Source organism: Mesoplodon bidens (genome assembly GCF_964165515.1).
Source record: "Mesoplodon bidens genome assembly, chromosome: 5".
NCBI classification, from domain to species: domain Eukaryota; kingdom Metazoa; phylum Chordata; class Mammalia; order Artiodactyla; family Ziphiidae; genus Mesoplodon; species Mesoplodon bidens.
Window position 1 is genome coordinate 128,653,655 of NC_138161.1, and position 23,479 is coordinate 128,677,133.

Sequence of the window (23,479 nt, forward strand, 5' to 3'; positions counted from 1 at the left end):
GGCAAGGGGCTTTATATTGAATATAAATTTTAAGATAAATTTGTTTTTCAGACACTATAAAAAAGCAATCTCAGAAAAAAAGTCAGAAAAGTTTATTTTCTTTTTATTCAAAAAAACCCCCACAGAGATATAAATTGATATATGTTCCTGTTATATTCCCTTGGGTATTACATAGATTGAAAAACTGTAATTAGAAAAGGAATGAAAAATAATTCCATAAAGCATTCACACTTACATTTGAAAATCCAGAAGAATGTAATGGCATATTTCAGCAGTCAATATGGGGAGTCATTTTTTCAGGTGAACTGAAGTGTGCATTATTGCAGCAACAGCAAAAAGACTCCATAGCTGACACTTATTTGGGGGAGTTCTGATAGAGTGGCATGTTATTCAAACTTTCTCTATGTAACTCACAATTCCATATACATATGTGTAATTCTAAACTTATGAATTTTGCAAAATCTGTGCAATCTCTATAGAAACATACACATACTTGTAAGGGTTATGTTACTTAAGCCATAGACAATAAGCCATTTTAAAAGAGAGCAATAACTCACTGTAAGAATCAAGCCAGTTCTTACAATAAGTGTGCTTTAGCTAACTTTCATATGCCAAAATTTGCTTTAAAAAATTCAGAATTTATCGACATTTCTCCAAAGAAGACAGACAGATGGCTAATAGGCACATGAAAAATGCTCATCATCGTTAATTATTAGAGAAATGCAAATCAAAACTGCAATGAGATATCACCTCAACCAGCCAGAAGGGTGATCATGAAAAAGTCTACAAATAATAAATGCTGGAGAGGGTGTGGAGCAAAGGAAACTCTTATAGACTGTTGGTGAGAATGTAAATTGGTGCAGCCACTATGGAAAACAGTATGGTTGTTCCTCAAAAAACAAAAAATAGAGTTGCCATATGACCCAGCAATCCCACTCCTGGGCATGTATCCAGACAAAACTATAATTCAAAAAGATACATGCACCTCTATGTTCACAGCAGCACTATTCACAATAGCCAAGACATGGAAACAACCTAAATGTCCATCGACAGATAAATGGATAAAGAAGATGTGGTATATATATGCAATGGAATACTATTCAGCCATAAAAGAAAAATGAAATAATCCCATTTACAGCAACATGGATGGACCTAGAGATTATCATACTAAGCAAAGTAAGTCAGAAAGAGAAAGACAAATACCATATGACATCACTTATATGTGGAATCTAAAATACGACACAAATGAACACATCCATGAAACAGAAACAGACTCACAGACAGAGAGAACAGACTTGTGATTGCCAAGGGGAGGGGATGGGAGGGGGATGGATTGGGAGTTTGGGACTAGCATGTGCAAACTATTATATATAGGATGGATAAACAACAAGGTCCTACTGTACAGCACAGGGAACTATATTCAATATCCTGTGTAAACCATAATGGAAAAGAATATGAAAAAGAATATATATATATATATAACTGAATCACTGTGCTATACAGCAGAAATTAACACAATGCTGTTAATCAACTATATATAAAATATATACTTATATAAATATATATATAATTTATATTTAAAATATAAAATCAACTTCAATAAAATTTTAAAAATCAAGGCAAAAAATATTCAGAATTTATGAAATAAACAACATAGTCTTATTGTTTTTTCTAGTCCATCAACTAGAAAAAGAAGTGAATTACTTCAAAGACATTACTTGAAAACTATATTATCATAGTTGGAAACTATCACCAGGAAAATTCCAATTCTCACCAGGGAGTAAAAAATTACCATATTTCAACTCAAAACTAATTTTAAAATGTTCCATATCACTGTATCGAATACATTTTGAAAAACATAGTTAGATCTTTCTGTTACTTAATTGCTGCTTGTTGCTTCAAATAATTTTCAGCTAAATAAAAGTTTCAACTCCTATAAAACATAGTTCATAACATGGTAATGACAACATTTTTACAATAACTTACAATCTTCTGAGATGATGTTTCACAACTCCTTCAGTTAGAGCTGGCAAATATGATTTCTGTTACTCTTCTATTTTAGCCTTTCAGTAAGTGCCAGCAAACGAAATTATATTCCTTCCCTTTTATGGCTTTCTACAAGGTCCTGGCTTGTAGAGAAGGCATTTGCGAGGTTGCTAACATTAAAGTTAATGTTAAACAGCTTATATTTTAACTACAGCTATTTTGCAGGTTGAAATACCCACATTTTGATTCTTGGCCACAAATTTTGGTAGTTGAAAACAGTCAATGACCATGCTTTTGTCTTATTTATTTTTAGTGCTCTAATGGTGGCCTCTTTACACCTCCAGAAACATTAGTTCCTATTAACAGATCTGGAATATTGATTGAAAATGAAAGTTCATGCAATCAATATTTTTGTTTGTTTAAAATAATTTAGAAGCCAAAAAAATGATAATAGTTCACTTGGCCAAAATGCAAGGCATTTTAGGCTTTTAGAAGAAAGATGTAAACACTAACGTGGAAATAAGCAAACTGCTTACAGAAAAATGTGAAGGGAAGAGGTTTTTGTTAGAGGACGTGGTAGCTTGCCATTAAAAACAGTTACTGTTCCAAGAAGTCTGTTTGGCTAATGCCAGAGACTCTTTATCAGTAAAATAAGTGAAGCTACGCCTCAAACATGTTCCTACACATTTCTTGAAAAAGTCTGAGCAATTTTAAAAATAGGAGTGAAGAGTAGAAGCCATATGGGTCACAGTCATGTTTGAAGTGACCCTCTGGTGATCTCTGTGGCCACCCTGACCACGCCCTGAGGCCCCAGCTGTGTGCATATGTGACAAATGGAAGCAGTAAATGACGTCCTCATCTACAGGATCCCAACAAAACCTCTGACCACTTTTCTCCTAGGTTGTGACCAAATATATTGGCATTGTTTAGATATAACTAAAGAATGTGAAAATTGATTTGGGTAAAAGGGTCAAAAAGAAGCCAAAGAGGCACTGCTAACAAGAATGCACATTATAATGTGCTTTCATATGATAAGACTGTAACTCCTAAAACACTCCTGAAAAATAACTTTTGATGGAATGTATTTATTGGGCCAACCAAAATAATCTATACTATCAAATATTTTAAACTATTGAAATTCTGAATAATGCATCCTTTCTTATGTAATCCTTTATCTTACAAGATGAACGAATATTTTCATTCATTATCTCTTAATGAAATGGCTGTCTTGTCAAAACCAATAGTACTCTGATAATAGGATTTTTTTTTTAATTAAGCAGGTTTTCTCTCTCTCTTTTTTTTTTTTTTTTTTTTGATGCATGTTTGGTGCCTACACATGTTTGTACAACAGTGTGTTAGACTGTTAGTCTATTTAGTTAGACTTTGGTCACTGGCCGTTGGATTTACACTCTTTATAGACCTTTTTGTTAGAACTCAAATATTTAATAATGATCATTATAAAGAAGTATGGAAACACCCACAGTATAGTTCTATGTAATCAGTGGCTATAATTAATCATGATATTTGATGAAATTTTCTAATTTCTTATGTTTTAATATAACTGTTACATAATAGTATGTCTCAAAAAAATGAATAAAGCTTTTTAAGCACATTCTTTCCCATTCTCAGAAATAAGGCAACTAATATGATTTGATTAGGTTTTGATTTTCTTAAAAAAACATGCTAGTTAACCTTTTAGAATACAGAAATTCATGACTTTAGGGCTGTTACGAACCTTAGAAATTTTCCAGTTCAACTGCCTTCATTTTGCAGATTAGAAAACTTAAGAGTCACTGAATGAAAAAAATTGCCTGGATTCATATAGCAGGTGTGATTAATAGTAGATGGAGCAATCTGAATATGAAATAAAATAACTACAATCTAAAAATCTGAAATTTTCTTCTTTTAGTGAGTATATAAACCCCTATCCATCTACCATATGCATTTTGCATAAGATTAGGAGCCAGTATTTCCCTTCTTGAAAAATACTCTTTATATCATAGAAATATAAAGATAAGAGTCTTTTTTTTTTTTTTTTTTTGCGGTACGCAGGCCTCTCACTGTCATGGCCCCTCCCGTTGCGGAGCACAGGCTCCGGACGTGCAGGCTCAGCTGCCATGGCTCACGGGCCCAGCCGCTCCGCGGCATGTGGCATCTTCCCGGACCGGGGCACGAACCCGTGTCCCCTGCATCGGCAGGCGGACTCTCAACCACTGCGCCACCAGGGAAGCCCACAAAGTCATTTTTATTCCCATTTGTTTCAACAGATATTTATAGAAAATGACTGCTTTCCAAACAATCACAAAGATGGTATGTCAATTCAAAATATTATGAACACTTTCATAATAGCAATATATAACATGAAATTATAAAATCATACCTGAGTCCCTCATTAATACTGAAATTTTGATATTATAATTAATTATTCTGTTGCCAAATCCCAGCTGTACACTCTACACTTTCTCCAAATTATTAAGTAAACCATTATAAGATTAACATTCGTTATACCTTGTCTTCTCTCATTAGTCCCACTTTTCAAGCAATGGTAATTTGAATAGAAATTTTTATTTTGGCTCCTTTCATAGGGGGGTTATAAACAAACAAAAAAGACTGGGATAGCTATAAAATGAAACATGCAACCCTTAAAAACTACGTTATTAAATCATCTTATAATGGCAAAGGAAAACAATATATATAATTTAAGTGAAATAATTTAAGTGATAAAATTTAAGTGAAATAAGCCATAAAATCCCATTTATAAACACACACACAGTGCAAGTCTGTAAGAAAATATTTGAGAATATTAATAATGTAGGTTTTTTCCCTTGGATTGCAGGATTTTGGAGGACGTTTTCTTTTTAAAATAAATGTCTGTATTTTTAGTATTTTCTACAATTAGCTGATTTATTTTTATAATCAGGAACTAATTTCAAAAGAATATAAACATAAAAAACTAAATTATGGAGTATAATTATGTATGTGCAATTCAGGCTGATTAAAGTTTGCATTCAGACAGCATTTTTCTCCAGAGAATGTTAGGATCTTTGTGAGTATGTATTTCCTAAGGAGGTAATGAGACAAAAGGCATTTTTTGTTCAGTAAAAGATTAGCAGCCTTGCAAAGCGGAAGAGTCCAGTGGTACAGGAAACAAAAGTAAAAGAGTTAAGATAAGGGGCTGCTGAGAAAAACAAGAGAGTCTGTAACAAGTAGTAAAAACATTTGCTTAGTGTTTTGGCTTATAACATTACTCAGAGAAAAGTAGAAGAAATTAATATTTCTGTAACATCTGCATTATGGCAGGAATTATGTTTCTGTCATTTAATTCTTAGTTGTGTCCCATCGGTCTGATTCTCATATAAATTAAATATAATTTACCTCACCCTGGTGTGTTACCCAGAAAAGCAGAATGACAAAAGAAAACCAGGATTTAAATCTAAGTTAGTTGGCCCCTAAAACTTCTGCTCTTTGCATTTTACCCCACTTTCTCCAGAGTATTTTGGTGAAATAACTAAACGGATAGTCTGTTTTCTAGGACATTAGTGACTGTGGTATTTGACTGTAAGAAAAAGGGGAAATTGGTAATTTTACTTTCACATAGGAAAGTACAACCAGGGAGGGGTTTAATGTAGAGACAAACTTCTCAATATTCTCAATTCTCCAGCTGAGAGGAAGCCAGTGATAAAATAAAACACAAAATGGCCATCAGAGTAAGACAGACCTTATGTGACATTGGGCAAATTTCCTAATTTTTCTGAGTCTCAGATTTCTCAGCTGTAAAATGATTAAATGATACCATCTTACAGAGTGGTTGTAAGGATATATGAGAAAAGCATCCAAAGAGTACCTAGAAGAGATCATAGAACAAAGTAGACACCCAATAAATGCTGGTTATGTTTTCCTTGCATCCTAGCCATTTGAGACAAATTACAGCAAGGTGCTCATTGCCCAAGACATTTATTAATTGTTCCTGAGCTTCCATTAGCAGGTGGCAGCCTACCTATAAATTCCTAAGTGCATGTAATTATTTTTAAATACTACGTCTTGAGATGTTTCACTGTGGTTTTCCCATTACCATTTTCTAATTTTCTCCATGAACTTCAGTTTTCTGCTAACAAAATATACAGACTAAATTTAATAAAGTGATAATCAAGTTTGTATTTGTAGTATTTACAATCTCAATATTATACTGAAGGACCCTAAGAGATCTTTAAGTTCAAGAAGCAAACAGGATGAATCAGGCTCATATTCTTTTAGTTTTAGCTAGAACAGCTATTTTTTTTTTTTTAACTGTGTATCTTTAAAAATTTTATTTATTTATTTATTTAGGCTGTGCTGGGTCTTAGTTGCAGCATGTAGGATCTTCATTGTGATGTGTGAGCTTCTTAGTTTTACTACTACTACTACTACTGTTACTACTGTTACTACTACTACTAGTACTACTACTACTACTGCTGTCGTTGTTGTTATTTTCTTTCCAAATTGAATGCTCCGGACAGCACATCTCTCTGTCTCTTGCAAGCTCTGTCACTTTCTATTGCGGTAGCTTCTCACGTTTACTTTCCTTATGTGGTCCTGGATTTCATTCATACCCCTCTTTCAATGGTCTCATCAGAAGCACTGGCATCACTAGAAGATCCATTAGAAATTCTTGGGACTCACCAGACCTGCTGAATAAGAGACTCTGTAGATGAGGCCCAGCAGTCTATGCTAAAATGTTTATCCAGGAATACTTGCTCCATTTTGAAAATCTGTGTTCTAGATGGTTACAGCTGAATCAATACTAGCACTCAGGTCCAACCCCCCAGCCTCCACAGACTCAGCTCTTGTTCACTGCATGTTTGACATCTTTGCTTTCTTTGGGGGCACTTTCAGCAACCTTGCAACGTCTCAGGTTAGCCTATGCAGGGAGGGTTCATTTTTGCAACAGTCTCACAATGTGACACTCAAAGCACGTCCTTATGCATTTCTGACCTTCCCCTAATCCATTCCCTGTTTACCACACTGTTAAGACTTCCATGGAGGTGAGCAGGGTACTTAACTTTAGTGTTCTTTTTAAACGTTAACAATGTAATCTTCTTCTCTTAGGAAGTTGTGACTCACTTTATAGATGAAGAACTAAACACAAAACAAAAACAAAAGCAAAAAACATAACCCAAACAATCAAAACAAACAGAAACCTCCCCAAACCAAGTCCTTAAAGTAACAGAAAATTTAAGCAGTATGTAAACGCTTAAGATCGTTGAAGGACATCCCGATATCACACAGGCATATTTGATGTTGGCAACTTTTTGGATTACAGAGCAGAGTTTTGTCTCTTCCACCTATTTATAACATCAGCATAAGTACAAAGTGGGGCCTGAGCTTCTTCAATTTCTGACATAACTTGTGAAGGCGAAATAAATATGAATATGCCCATAAAACAATAGAAAATGAAAAGAGAGCTAACTTTCATTTTGATTTATATTGATAAATATTGCTTTGTTTCACTTGATTTTGTTTTTCTTCCACAATTTTTTATCAAGTCAGGGAAGCTGCTAACATTACTGCTTAAAAACCCTGTGTGCTCCTTCAAGATGTGGGAAACAGTAGTCAAACCATGGACTAGGCAGTCAAAAACTAAATTGTCTCACCTTGTCTACAGTTTGATGGTACTATTGTTTGTGCCAGCTACAATTTGTGAGTGCTTACTCCTCGCACACAATGAAATCCCTTTCAATGGACTTTCTCCTTTACCTAACCATGAATAATTATTCTAAGGTCAAACAGACCATATACTTTCTGTGCCTCAATGCTTTTATCAGAAAATGAGGGGGATTTACAAGAGAAAAAGAAAAAAAAGAGAGAAAAAAAAAGAAAATGAGGGGGAAATTTAGGAACATTTTACAATGATTTTTTATATAAATAACAAAAATTAAGTATAAAAAAGTGAATGCAAGGCAATTACTAAGACAGACAGAGAATCTCTCTGCAGAAGGAGGTTTATTCTTCCTCTCTCTCCTCACTAGCTTGCAGCAAAGCCAATCTTTTCCCTCCAGAGCTATGAAAAGATACCCAGGAATATTGTTTACATTACCTGTGGTACATATTTTGCTTTATTCAAACCTCAGGAATAGAATCTATGAACTTCTTGGTGTGAGAAACAAAATAGTTTTGTATCACTGTTACTTTACATAGTGAGACCAACCATATGTATGTTCAGTATTCTCCTTGACAATTAACAAAGTAAAAGGTAGAACACTGAAAATTACTATTTTGGGGGTACATTATCTTATTATTCTTTGTATCATCAGCATTTGGCACAGTTCCTCGTACATTATAGACAATGAATGCATGTTGAAATCATGAGTGAATAATTACTAATATTCATTGGCTTGATTAATAATTTGGGTAGTTGGGAAAAAAAGTCTCAAAATGGATGAAGGAACAAAGCAGGCTATGATTCATCTTCATAGATTAACTAGTAGGAGTTTAAAAGCTGAATAGCAACAGAAAATAACCCTATCAGGAATGACATCTGAGTCATAAACCTAGTAATAGAAGCTTTGAGTTTTAAAGCATGTGTTGCAATCATTAAATTTCAACAATTCTTTCACTATCATCCAACTTCACATTCTATGTTCAGTAGCAATATGTCAAGATGTGCCATGACCAGCCTATCATGGAGAGTGCAGAGATATAGTTTCTCTTCTACTTTAATCTAGCGTTTCGTTTTCTTTTACTACAGGTATGTGGTTGCACTTTTGCCTTACATCAACATTTAAAAGCACTTTAATAAACATGTTTGATAAATACTGATTGAATAGGCAACATTCTTTGTGTATGTTATAAATGGTTTATTTGGTTTCTGTTTCATAATCTAATTTACATAAAAAGTCTTTTCCAAGGATGGATACATTTTATTTTTGTAATTTTTTCTTGTTAGGTCCTGAATTTGGGGGGAAGATTTTTTTTTTTCACTTTTAACACTTAAATTTCAGAACATCTTCAGATGCTTCTGAATAATATGAATTCTAGTGGATGCATTTTTTTTCACAATCCATTTAAGAATCACTCTGAGAAAAGCAACAGTGTTGAAGATTCAGTCTCTCTGTAGTTCTGTAAGTTAAAATGACTGAAAATGAAACTTTGTATGTGGTTAGTGTAGACTGAAGTTACACATGTTTCTCAACTTAAGTTCCTTATTTTAGGCAAATGTACTGTAGTTAATAGTTTCTCTATTAATTCAACAAGGGATTAGAAAAAAGGAGAATGGATGATTTAAAAAGTGTTTCCCAAGATTGATAAGTTAAATGACTAAATTCAATCACTCTATTAACAAAATGTTGTTTTTTTCTTGCCTTCATATTTGTTTCCATGTATCCTCCTCAAATCCTTTCCCTTTGTTCAAATTCATGCCTTAACTTTCTTTGAATCTGCTCTTTAGACCATCAACAGTTCCAAAAAAACCCTTAACTTGCTTAGAAGCACTTTTGTTAAAATACTACTCTATTTTGTATTTTCTTATATTCTGCTTAAAAAAAGAGGTATTGGGTTAAAAAAAAATCCAACAATAACCTTTAGCCCTTCCCCGTTTTCTACTCTTACATATAAACTCTTCAGTTAGGGTCTCATGAATTTCTACAACGGGATCCCATTCATCTCCTCAAGCACGTTGATTACTTCTATTTCCTACCACGAATCAAACCCCACTTTATTATTTTCCAATTATAACTTGTAGGTTTGTTCAACCTTTTTATTTACGTTATCGCCCTCTCAGTTTCCTATCCCCTACATCCACCTCTGTCAGGATTTATATTTAATAGGTATTTACTTAACAGATCCCTTCTAAGTGTCACCATGTCCCTGGCTCCAAGCTAGGAAACGGAGAGATGGCAGTGAACAACTGAAGAATTGTCCCTGCACTTACAGAGCTTACAGTAAATAAAACCAAAATCACCAAATTAAATATAAAACTAAATGTTTATTAAAAAAATACACTTGGAGGGAAAGATCCAGAGAGCCATAAGAGCAAATCAAAGAGACCCAATTTAAATTTGGGGGTCCCTCAGTTAGTAATACTGTGAGATCCAAAGTACAGGCAGGATTAGCTAAGTAAAGATTAGGTGGAAATCTGCTCAGTCAGAAGGAACAGAATTTTCATATGCATTGAAGAACTTTCTGAAGAAGACAAGCGTGACCACTGAGTAACATGAGAGAGGGAATTGTACCTAGGTGGAACACCCTTCCCAGGTAGCAAAAGCAGACCTGCTCCTCCATTCCTTCTTCTAACCTGACTATTGAACATTTTTAATGTAATTATCCATCCTTGACTTATGGATTTTGTAAATGTCTTATCTCCCCTACTAGACTGCAAGCTCCTTGAAGGCAAAATTATTTCTTATTCCTATTTCTGTCCTCTGTATCATGCATAATGCCCCGTGGGCAGGGACTATGAGGCTGACTTCCTAAGTGCAGGACTGAGAAGGACCCACTGTTGCTTTAATTCTCTGCTGTCACCATCTTCCATTTCTCAATACTTTTTGTTTTTATTTTTATTTATTTATTGGGTGCTTTGGGTCTTCGTTGCTGCACGTGGGCTTTCTCTAGTTGAGGTGAGCAGGGGCTACTCTTCATTGCGGTGCACGGGCTTCTCACTGTGGTGGCTTCTCTTGTTGCGGAGCACAGGCTCTAGGCACTCAGGTAGTAGTTGTGGCATGTGGGCTCAGTAGTTGTGGCTTGGGGTCTCTAGAGTGCAGGCTCAGTAGTTGTGGCACACGGGCTTAGTTGCTCTGCTGCATGTGGGATCTTCCCGGACCAGGGCTTGAACCCATGTCCCCTGCATTGGCAGGCGGATTCTTAATCACTACGCCACCAGGGAAGCCCTCTCAATACATTTTGAAGAAAGGGCCCTGCATTTTCATTTTTCACTGAACCCCCAATATTATTTAGTCAGTCTTGAATGAATACAAAGGTTCTGGGTGGCTGAGTGGTTCAAGGGTTAAAGGAATCTAATTGGAGTATTCTACAAGGTATTTTTTTCTTTTAGGGTCAACCTTATTCCAGGAACACCACATGATTCTTGGTTGTGTGATGGATGGCTAAGAAATGGGCAAGTCCTTAATCCTCCAGGGTGCTATTCCTTAAATAGTAAATTGAACTCCATATTGACTTGGCCACTGTGACTTATTTAGGTCTTCCTAGAACCCTCTCACTTGAAGCATATTCTCTCATGATCAGCACTTTTAGAATCTACACTAGGAGATGGGTAAGTCAAAGTCCCAGGCGTTGTTTATGAGGTCATTCATCTCTTTGCATTATGTGAATTTTTTTTCCCCTTCAGCTATCACAAGTACGAATGAGAGATACCAATGTGGAAAAATATTATGTCATTCAGGTCCCTGCTGATGAGTCTATGGAAGTTTTCAGAAAAAGCAGAAGCAGCAAAGACCTTCAGTTAGGAAGGATTAATCACATTATTTGTGCCTGGCAGTGACTGAGACTGGACATTTTAGAGCTGAAGGCTTGTAAGTTTGGGGGCCTGAAGGAACTAATTGAGTTTTTAGTCTAGACAAGCACAGTGCTGGAAAGGATTTGTGAGAACCTGGGATAAATATTGAGTAATTGACTGAATTGCTCTTTCCAGTTGAGAAGCCCCTTGGAGAATACTGAAGGACTTTTAGCTCATCCTCCAGTTTACCAAGCTACAATCAACATTATTACTAAGCTTTGATATGACAGGCTACCTCTCACTATCTGTCTGGTCAATGATCCATGGATTATGGCCTCTTTCGTGAAGTTGACAACTTAAACTATCTTAGCTCATGAGGAGTTTTTATAGTTACTTCTAGCAGTGAGTCAAAAAAGTGCCTGCAGAGTAAACAGAACTTAAACAACATACCTTTCAATTCATCGCCTGGTGACATGGTGTACAGATTCCAAGTCTATTTCTTGTAAGATTTTAAGGATCCCAGTGGGCAATCTCATGCATGTACTGAGCTTAAGCTTAGGTTGCTGTCTCTGTTTGTTAAACAAATAATGACAGTGAATATTTTCATTAATAATGATTGCCATACTTTATCATCTTTCAGAAGAACATATTGTAAAATTAGTGACTACAAATATTGTTTTGAGAGAAGGTGAAATTTAAACCTATGCCACCAAGCAGGACTGGGTAAATCCAGTATTAAGTCTACTTGGTGATTATTTGGAGACATGGAGTTATCCACTTGCTAAGAGAATGCATTCATTTTGTAATGGTGGAATAGAGTGAATCTATTTATATGAACAAAATATCATCCCTCTACATTTTTTTTTTCTGAATCCCTCAGGAAGTGTTCCTCCTTGGTAGCCTACTTGTACATTGTACATCTTTCCTGTCACTTCTTAATCTTCCTCAACTTATTAATTTTTTTTTTTTTTTTTTGGTATGCGGGCCTCTCACTGCTGTGGCCTCTCCCGTTGCAGAGCACAGGCTCCGGACGCGCAGTCTCAGCGGCCGTGGCTCACCGGCCTAGCCACTCCGCGGCACGTGGGATCTTCCCGGACCAGGGCATGAACCCGTGTCCCCTGCATCGGCAGGCGGACTCTCAACCACTGTGCCACAAGGGAAGCCCTCAACTTATTAATTTTTATCATTTTATCTCTTCCTCTCTAGCTGAAAGCTTTTTTATTTTATTTTTAATTAATTTTTATTGGAGTATAGTTACTTTACTATGTTGTGTTAGTTTCTACTGTACAGTAAAATGAATTAGCCATACATATACATATATCCCCTCCCTTTTGGACTTTCTTCCCATTCAGTTCACCACAGTGTATTAAGTAGAGTCCCCTGTGCTATACAGTATGTTCTCATTAGCTATCTATTTTATACATAGTATCAATCGTGTATATGTGTCAATCCCAATCTCCCAATTTCTCCCACTCTCCCCTCCTACCCCCTTGGTATCCATACATTTGTTCTCTATGTCTGTGTCTCTATTTCTGCTTGGCAAATAGGATCATCTATACCATTTTTCTAGATTCCACATATATGTGTTAATATACAATATTTGTTTTGCTCTTTCTGACTTACTTCACTCTGTATGACACTCTCTAGGTCCAACCACATCTCTACAAGTGACCCAATTTCATTCCTTTTTATGGCCAAGTAATATTCCATTGTATATATGTACCAGATCTTCTTTATCCATTCCTCTGTTGATGGACATTTAGGTTGCTTCCATGTCCTGGCTATTGTAAGTAGTGCTGCTATGAACAATGGGGTGCATGTGTCTTTTTGAATTATGGTTTTCTCTGGGTATATGCCCAGTAGTGGGATTGCTGGATCATACGGTAGTTCTATGTTTAGTTTATAAGGAACCTCTATACTGTTCTCCATAGTGGCTGTATCAATTTACGCTCCAACCAACAGTGCATGAGGCTTCCCTTTTCTCCACACCCTCTCCAGCATTTATTGTTTGTACATTTTTTGGTAAGGCCATTCTGACCAGTGTGAGGTGATACCTCATTGTAGTTTTGATTTGCATTACTCTAATAATTAGTGATGTTGAGCATCTTTTCATGTGTTTTTTGGCCATCTGCATGTCTTCTTTGGAGAAATGTCTATTTAGGTCTTCTGCCCAGTTTTGGATTGGGTTGTTTTTTTGATATTGAGCTGCATGAGCTGCTTGTATATATTGGAGACTAATCCGTTATCAGTTGCTTCATTTGAAAATATTTTCCCCCATTCTGAGGGTTGTCTTTTTGTCTCGTTTATGGTTTCCTTTGCTGCACAAAAGCTTTTAAGTTTAATTAGGTCCCATTTGTTTATTTTTGTTTTTATTTTCATTACTCTAGGAGGTGGGTCAACAAAGATCCTGCTGCAATTTTTGTCAAAGTGTGTTCTGCCTATGTTTTCCTCTAAGTTTTATAGTGCCTTAAATTCAGGTCTTTAATCCATTTTGAGTTTATTATTGTGTATGATGTTACGGAGTGTTCTAATTTCATTCTTTTACATGTAGCTGTCCAGTTTTCCCAGACCACTTATTGAAAAGACCGTCTTTTCTCCACTGTGTATTCTTGCCTCCTTTGTCATATATTAGGTGACCATAAGTGCATGGGTTTATCTCTGCGCTTTCTATCCAGTTCCATTGATCTATGTTTCTGTTTTGTGCCAGTACCATATTGTCTTGATTACTGTAGCTTTGTAGTATAGTCTGAAGCCAGGGAGCCTGATTCCTCCAGTTCTGTTTTTCTTTCTCAAGATTGCTTTCGCTATTTGGGTTTTTTTGTGTTTCCATACAAATTGTAAAATATTTTGTTCTAGTTCTGTGAAAAATTCCATTGGTAATTTGATAGGGATTGCATTGACTCTGTAGATTGCTTTGGGTAATAGAGTCTTTTTCACAATATTGATTCTTCCAAACCAAGAACATGGTATATCTCTCCATCTGTTAGTGTTGTCTTTGATTTCTTTCATCAGTGTCTTATAGTTTTCTGTGTCCTGGTCTTTTGCCTCCTTAGGTAAGTTTATTCCTAGGTATTTTATTCTTTTTGTTGTAATGGTAAATGGGATTGTTTCCTTAATTTCTCTTTCTGATCTTTCATTGTTAGTGTATAGGTATGCAAGAGATTTCTGTGTATTAATTTTGTATCCTGCAACTTTGTTAAATTCATTGATTAACTCTAGCAGTTTTTTTGCTGGCATCTTTAGGACTTTCTATGTATAGTATTATGTCATCTGCAAACAGTGACAGTTTTACTTCTTTTACAATTTGGATTCCTTTTATTTCTTTTTCTTCTCTAATTGCCATGGCTAGGACTTCCAAGACTATGTTGAATAATGGTGGCAAGAGTGGACACCCTTGTCTTGTTCCTGATTTTAGAGGAAATGCTTTCAGTTTTTCACCATTCAGAGTAATGTTTGCTGTGGGTTTGTCATATATGGCCATTATTATGTTAAGGTAGGTTCCCTTTGTGCCCATTTTCTGGAGACTTTTTATTGTAAGTGGGTGTTGAATTTTGTCAAAAGCTTTTTCTGAATCTATTGAGATAATCATATGGTTTTTATTCTTCAATTTGTTAATATGGTGTATCACATTGATTGATTTGCATATATTGAAGAATCCTTGCATCCCCAGTATAAATCCCACTTGATCATGGTGTATGATCCGTTTAATGTGTTGTTGGATTAGGTTTGCTAGTATTTTATTGAGGATTTTTGCGTCTATGTTCATCAGTGATATTTGTCTGTAATTTTACTTTTTTGTGATATCTTTGTCTGGTTTTGGTATCAGGGTGTTGGTGGCCTCGTTGATCAAGTTTGGGGGTGTTCTTCCCTCTGCAATTTTTTGGAAGAGTTTGAGAAGTATAGGTGTTAGCTCTTCTCTAAATGTGTGATAGAATTCATCTGTGAAGCCATCTGGTCCTGGACTTTTGTTTGTTGGAAGATTTTTAATCACAGTTTCAATTTCATTGCTTGTGATTGGTCTGATCATATTTTCTATTTCCTCCTGGTTCAGTCTCAGAAGGTTGTGCTTTTCTAAGAATTTGTCCATTTCTTCCAGGTTGTCCATTTTATTGGCATATAGTTGCTTGAAGTAGTCTCTTATGATCCTTTGTATTTCTGTGGTGTCAGTTGTAACTTCTCTTTTTTCATTTCTAATTTTATTGAGTCCTCTCCCTTTCTTTCTTGATGAGTCTGGATAAAGGTTTATCAATTTTGTTTATCTTCTCAAAGAACCAGCTTTTAGTTTTTTTGATCTTTGCTATTATTTTCTTTGTTTCTCTTTCATTTATTTCTGCTCTGATCTCTATGCTTTCTTTCCTTCTACTAACTTTGTGGTTTGTTTGTTGTTCTCTCTGTGTAAGGTTAGGTTGTTTATTTGAGATTTTTCTTGTTTCTTGAGGTAGGATTGTGTTGCTATAAACTTCCCTCTTAGAACTGCTTTTGTTGCATTCCATAGATTTTGGGTTGTCGTGTTTTCGTTGTCATTTGTTTCTAGGTATTTTTTGATTTCCTCTTTGATTTCTTCAGTGATCTCTTGGTTATTTAGTAGCATATTCTTTAGCCTGCATGTGTTTGTATTTTTTACAATTTTTTTTCCTCTAATTGATTTCTAATCTCATAGCACTGTGGTCAGAAAAGATGCTTGATACAATTTCAATATTCTTAAATTTATCGAGGCTTGATTTGTGACCCAACATGTGATCTATCCTGGAGAATGTTCCGTGAGCACTTGAGAAGAAAGTGTATTCTGCCACTTTCAGGTAGAATATCCTATAAATATCCGTTAAGTCTATTTGGCTTATTGTGTCATTTAAAGCTTGTGTTTCCCTGTTTATTTTCTGTCTGGATGATCTGTCCATTTGTGTAAGTGGGGTGTTAAAAGTCCCACACTATTATTGTGTTACTGTTGATTTCCACTTTTATGGCTATTAGCATTTGCCTCATGTATTGAGGTGCTCCTATGTTGGGTGCATAAATATTTACAACTGTAATATCTTCTTGGATTGATCCCTTGATCATTATGTAGTGTCCTTCCTTGTCTCTTGTAATAGTCTTTATTTTAAGGTCTATCTTCTCTGTTATTATTATTCCTACTCCAGCTTTCTTTTGATTTCCATTTTCATGGAAATCTTTTTCCATCCTAGCTGAAAGCTCCTTGAGTGTAGGGACCAGTCTTTGAGTGTAGGGATAAGTTTGGTATCTTTATCCACAGTTCCTGGCAGGTAATAAATGCTTATTAAATGAACAGTGAAAGAATGTGTGGATTACTCTTCTTTTCAGTTATACCATGGGTATCTGTATCTCCTTAGTCCTGACACTTAGATAACAATAAAGCTGATGAAAGACAGTCTGAAGCAATAGGAAATTTACACGAGGCCCAGAAGCTGTAAGGTCATATGAAAATGTGCCCATGTGTAATGGTAGAGGAAGCTCTGGAAAGCAGAGTGCTTTCTATCCTGGAGGCAAGACTGTCTAGCTCAAGTGGCAGAGGGAGGCAGCATTCAGAAGAGAGCAAGCAGCACAAGGCCTGCTTTGGTGCCTCTGCTCACAGTAAACCACATCCTCACCTTTGGGGTGAGTTACTCTCTGAAGTGCTTGGCTGGTGTTCTAACATCTGAAAGGAAGCACTCATTTTTAACTTCTGCCCCCAAAATATAGGCTCTAGTGGGAGGATGGGGAAGCATAATTAGAGCCCCTATCAAACATTTTTTTGTCAGATGATAGAAACATCTGATTTAATGAAAGGGATTAGGAAGGGTTAATTTCTACACTTACATTTCAAATTTGTTAAATTCTGTGGGGCAGAGTGCCAACACATTCATTTACAGAGAGATAAATATTTCACAGGTGTATATAAAAGCCATCTTGTAGAGAATGTTTTTTGTAAACAATAGCAATCTAGGTTGAGCTCTGCTTCTCTCCTTCTACAGAACCAGTATCAGTTCTTAAAAAAAGAGTGTATGTACACATATATTAAAAAATCTACTTATAAAGCAGTCAAATTAATTGTAGTAGAAAACTTCGATCTGTGAACCTGATTAAGTATATCGTCTAGATGCCAACTGGAGACATTTCATAGGGCAGGATAAAAGAACGTTAACAAAATTGTAATAATTTATATAGCTCTCTTTTGCCCTAATTTAGTTGTGGGAGGCTATTTTTTTCAAGTAAGTTTTTCCTTTTAATTTTGGTTCCACTAGTTTTCTCTGAACATAATTTCCAATCATAATATAAAATGCACTATTATTTATTTATTGACAATTTTAAAAGTAATATCTATTTTATTTTAATTTTCCTCAGATTATTTTAAATTTACATTTTCTTTTTAACTGTTCTTTTCTTTTTTAAATTGTGTACTAGAAAATTTTATTTTCAAGGGACTTGTGGTAAACACTGCTGTCCCTCTCCTCCATCCTTCCATGCTCACACAGAAGCATGACTTTTTTTTTTTTTTGAGATATCAGGAGATCATTCTCTCTACCATAGGAAGGTAAATATTGGTTAGTTTAAGACAACTATTCATCTTTCCAGTGGAAAGACGGTCCCATGATGCAATTCAAGCCAAGGGAAGGTCTGTTGGAAGCAACTAGGGAAATTGTTATTTTCATTAATAAGAGACCCAAAGAAAATATATGGACTTTTGTAATCTTTCTGGGTGACGATGCAATATTTACAGCTACTATAGCCAACTTGCAGTTATGTGGAAGAGATAAGCCTGAAGGTGAAGCTAAGGAATTAGAAAGAAAAGATGGACAGATCCTGGGTCAATGATAAAATCTTTGTGCATTAATAAGTTGTCTTATGTTTTAAGCCACTTTAAATAGCATGCTCTGTTACTTATTGAAAACATGCTAACAGATATGTCACGGTTTTTGGAGACTCATGGCTTCTCCTGGAAGTGGGGCTATGATTTCACACCAGAAGATGCCATTTAATTCAATAATTTTTTACTGAATGTGCAGATTCAGCCAATTAAGGTCTATAATTTGATACTTAGGATATTAGATGAAGACCAAGTTAGGCTTAGGCTAAAGCTCCATAATTCCAAATATCTACATTTTTGAAAATATTTTAACATTTAAGATTACACTGTCACAGAGTTAAGCTGCTATGGCCTTACCTTTAGAACATCATTTACATTTTGAAAACTTCCTTTCTCTCTCTCTGTTTTTTTTTGCCCAATAGATTATTATAAAGTGAATCTGAAACATTTTGATCCATTATCATATTGAGACAACAAAATCATCATGATGTGATGGCTGAAAAATGTACCAACAACACTATAGATTTTTAGGGGATTTACACAGTTCTGACCATTTTATTAGGCCCTGAATATACAGAAAATGCAGTTGGTAGTCATATATCAATGATCTTCTGAGAATATTGCCATGAGAATCAAAAAAAGAACTCTTGGCTAGAGCATTTTGGGGAAAAAATCCTCAGAATATCAAAATTAAAAGGAATATTCTAAAGTACTTTGTCAATTTCTTTATTAATGCTTAGTTTCTCTCTTTAACAACACTGCAAGTAATTCCAGCCCAATAAGTATCCTATTTAGTTTCACAATTTATTAGTATATAAGTAGCATTTTTGTGGCTCCTTGGTGACTATGACTTAAATTAATAAACAGAAATCCATTTCATATGTTTGAATTTTCAAACCATGTTTCATTGAAATCTGCTAGTATTTTCTAGTATTTTTCATAGTGAATTTCTATGAACAGTATATTAAGCAGAATTCCAAATTGAAGTAGCTTAAAAGGCAGTTGGATGGTGTTGTCTATACTGCAGGTTGATTCTACGATGCAGGGCATGGCTGCCAGCAGCTCTGGGTTCACATCCTTAGACCTTGCTATGCCACAATTCTTGCAGAGGCTAAAAATGAAGGTTGTGTGTCCTGCTGTTTTCCCTGGGTGAATAGCAACTCCACCAGCACCATGTACTGGGAGGAGGGAGAAATGCCCCAATAGCATAGGTCTCATGACCAGAAAAGAATTGGCAGAGATTCTAAATAAGACAACACATGTCCTCTACACAGGGGATATTTACCACAGTATGCCGAGTTTCCCAAACTAATTTGCCCGGGAACCATTTCCACTCAGAACATCTGTTACCATTTCTGGAAAGCAAATTTTTGACTTAACACTTTGTAAAATTATCCTTTAGAGTATGCAAAACATTTCAATACAGATTAACTCCCTGGACCTTTGTAACAATCCTACTGGATACGTCAGCCAGGTATAACCAATTTACCTTAGGACACCCAGATTCTGAGAGCTTTAGAGACTTGTGAAAAGTCACGTAGACTACTGGAATAAAAATTCAGTCCCAGTAAGTTGTCAAATATTGTGAGACGGCCTTTGGACTGTGGCAGCTGGTTTTGTAAGTTTTCTCTAAACCTGTAAGTATCTTGTGTAAGACACCACACACAGCACTATCAAGGCCATAGCTTGGTCACTATGGCATTTTATAATTCATTAGTACAATTATACAAGGAAGGCTTTGGTATCAACCACTTTCAACCACTTATGTGAGAATCCTGGCTGTTCTTTTGGCTAGAGTTTTGCCCTTAGGCAAGTTATTTTCACATTCAAAAATCACGTCTATGAAAAAAGCTGACCCTATGAGGTTGTTGTTGTTGTGATTAATAAAGATAATGAGTGCAAAGTACTTAACAGAGTGACTAGAACATACTAATCACTCACTAAGTCTCAGTTATGATTTCAGAGAAAATTTTCACAACTGAGTAATGGTATAGTGAAAAATTCCAGAAAGTTTCTTATTTGTTGTATATTTCTCTTTTAAAGCATGCATAGAAATTGAACATCTTGTCTGCAAATACACTTTTTCCCCCAATCTGTACCTTCTAATATATTTCGGGGGGAAAAAAAAAGGGGAGAGAGAGACACACACACACACAAATGGAAATCAATTAACCCTAACTTGAAACAGATGTTACTAAGATGTGCTGTATGTACTTTCACCCATGAACAGCTAACACATCAATTATGGGAAGGGAGAAGCATCCAAAGCCATATGTTTTGAATGTCTTTGGAATTTATACACTTTCTTAACTATGACCAGTTGAGTTACTGTATTTTTTGATAACTGAAATAACTTCTCCTTAATTGCACATCATTGTAAATTCAAAGATAGCTCTTGGCCTTTTAATAGGCACAGAGGTGCTTCTGCTCATTGTGAAGCAGATATGAAGATAGAACCAGATCAGATGAAGAGCATATGGATAACATTTTTTTTTCTAAATTATTCTGTCAGAGCAAGGATTCAAACATATTTCCTTTTGCCAGTCTTACTTTATACCTTGGTGTAGTTAACAAATCTCAAAGGAGCTCACAACCATTCCACACAGGGCCTTATTCCAAGTCAGAATATAGTCAAATACAGTGTATTATGATTTAGAGTCCATTGCTGAAAATAGGATATTGTGGCTTAAAGAAATATTTAGACATTACTTAAGCTAACTATTATGGGATTGAAATGAAGGTCTAAATGTTATGACTGGAGCTGCACTCATGTTTCCAAAGCTTTTTAACCAAGCCGGTAGCTTGCAGAACAAACTCCACTCTGGAGTAGAAAATGGACACACACACACACAGAGTCAGGCCCAAATAATAACATAGTTTATATGAGTATAATTTCTAATCTTCTTCCTTTCAAAACCTAATTGGTATTGCTTAGCTCACTGAATATGGATAATTTGTATCTAAATATTCAAGAAGTCTGCCTCTGAGAATTTGTATCAAGAACCTGCACGTCGGATTGTCTTGAGTGTATATACAATAATATGCTGCCCCAAATTCTGACACAGCTTCACTGTTGGGCTATAGTAGTAGAAAATTTCCCTAAAGCAACTCTACTCCTAAATATGTCCACTCTTGAGTCTGGGCCTATTCAAAGAAATCCAAAGCTTCTAATCTCTACAAAATGAGTACGTTTGGCAGGGGATGGGCACAGCCTGTGTCTCTGAGGAATGGAGGGCGGTGGGAGGGGGTGGGAGAGAGTGTGGGATGGCTTGGGACTTTAGCTTGAAGTTGCCCACTTCAAGTTTGAAATTACTTGGAAGTGCTGCTTCAGCATAAATTCATGTGAATTTAATAATGATTTTTATTCAAGTCTTTAAGTATAATTGATTCTTTGGGAAAATGTTAGTTGGTGATTTCTCACCCTTGCTGGCTCACTCCCACACATGAAAAAACTCATACCCCAGTTGAGAAGCATGGAAAAAAGTGTGCACAAAGTTTGCTTCATGGAGTCTTTCACGACTGAAGTAAAATCACATGTAGGACTCAACTTTTATGCAACTTGCCTGCAAATATTCTTAGGTAGTGAGCAGAGGATCGTGTTACCACACTGCTCTAGCAACCAAAATCTTCAGGGAGGACTCTTGGTTATGTCTGAAAGAAAAAGCAGAAAGGTGAGGAAGGGAGCGGAGCCACTGCTACCTAGTGTACATGTCATGCCCTCACTCGTTATAAGGACTTGGGGGGACAAAATTGACTGAGTCTTTAATAGGAAGGATAAATAGGATATATGATATAATTAGACCTATATGAGTACGTCTCTTTTCTTTCCTCCAACACAGGGATTGGATTGTGCTATGTGTCTTATAAAGGTTTATATAGCCCACTACTTAAAGATATCAATAGGGTAAGGGAAGAGGAGGCTGTCAGGACAAAAAGAAGAAGAACTTGGCCTTGTGGGCCTCAGGCTAAATGTTTAACTGTGAAGATTTCCCCATTGCTTGGTTCAGCTCATCAAGCAGCTAATGAGGATTTGGAGGCAGATTTCGTTATTCCTAAAAAACAGCCCAAACTAGACTTACTGAAGCATATGTCCTGTTTTATTTCTTTATCTAGGCTGTTGAAATGGAGGAGCAAGTGATTGGATGGGATTTTGAGTCTAATACATATGAGAGAGAATCCTAATGTAATAGGATTCAAAAACTGAATTCTTGCTATAACTCATATGGGCAAAGATAACCCTCATCCACCAGAGACTGGGAAAAGAAATTACTAAATACCCAATCCAATTTAAAACTTAACCCAATTAGATAATGTATATAATTCCTTTAGGTAAATCAATACTCAGTTTTTCTGGAAAAAAGAACAGCTCAGTTTGAGTCACCTCTTCTCCTTTGCTTTTATTCCAAAGTGGTGACAAAGTTTCTGGGGTGAGGGGTGAGAGAGGGAAGCATTGCTATCTTTGGACACAGCTACCTCTGCTCCCACCCCACCTCATGTCCTCCACCCCTGTGTCTGGGGCAATGTTCTCTTTCTACCTTGTTGCTGCTTATCCACTTAGCAATTTGTACCAATCTGCAGCTGGGGTGGGGTGTTCTTTCTGAGAGCTTGGAAAAAAAGTCCAGTGGGTGGGATAAAGAAATGGGGGCCCAGCCTCACCTCAGTCCCTGATGGTACTATAGACCCCTTTGCTGTCATGTTGTGATGCTCACTTGGGCTCCATCTGGTGGTCTGTTCTGTAGCTCTTTCTTTAAAGCCATCTGTCTCTGTCCAAGCTATCCCAACTGCCAAACTCCATACCAGATTCTCAATCATGTTCAAGTCCTTTTTATGCCACATAGAAACCAAAGGTGATGAGAATAGCTTAATCTCAGGGTCCCCTTCTGCCTGGCAAGATCATGGGTTGGTATGGATGATCAAAGCTCAAGACTTGTCTGACAGTCTTGCTCTCTAGTCAATCAATATCTCTTCTCTCTCCTCTTCTGTTATCTTCCCACCTCCCCTTCTTTTGCCATCAGCTGGGAGCTTTCCCCTCTGTCTCATCCTCTTTTGTGCCTCTGACCTCCTCTCAAATCTTAATAGACAGGGGTATTTTCTCTACACTGAATGGAAACTCTGATCCTTCAGGCTTGGTTATTGAAATGCAAAAGTGTGAAGAAAACAGATGAGAAAAGTTTAGGAGATCATTTTTCAAGACAATGTCCTGGCTTACAAGGCACTTTTCTTACTGCATTATCTAATTTGCATATCAGAAGCAGAATATCTCC

At 36.1% G+C, this 23,479-nt stretch overlaps 1 long non-coding RNA gene across 2 annotated transcripts in view; it reads right to left on the minus strand.

The window, feature by feature from the left end:
• LOC308617266 overlaps positions 1 to 23,479 on the minus strand; it is a 70,754-nt gene that overhangs the window by 41,751 nt on the left and 5,524 nt on the right. Inside the window, exon 2 of one of the 2 annotated variants that reach the window (XR_014015843.1) lies at positions 11,864 to 11,982. This is a non-coding gene — a long non-coding RNA (uncharacterized lncRNA). Of the gene's footprint in view, positions 1 to 11,863; positions 12,187 to 23,479 lie in introns of those variants that run through there. The other variant, XR_014015844.1, reaches the window with a different exon arrangement.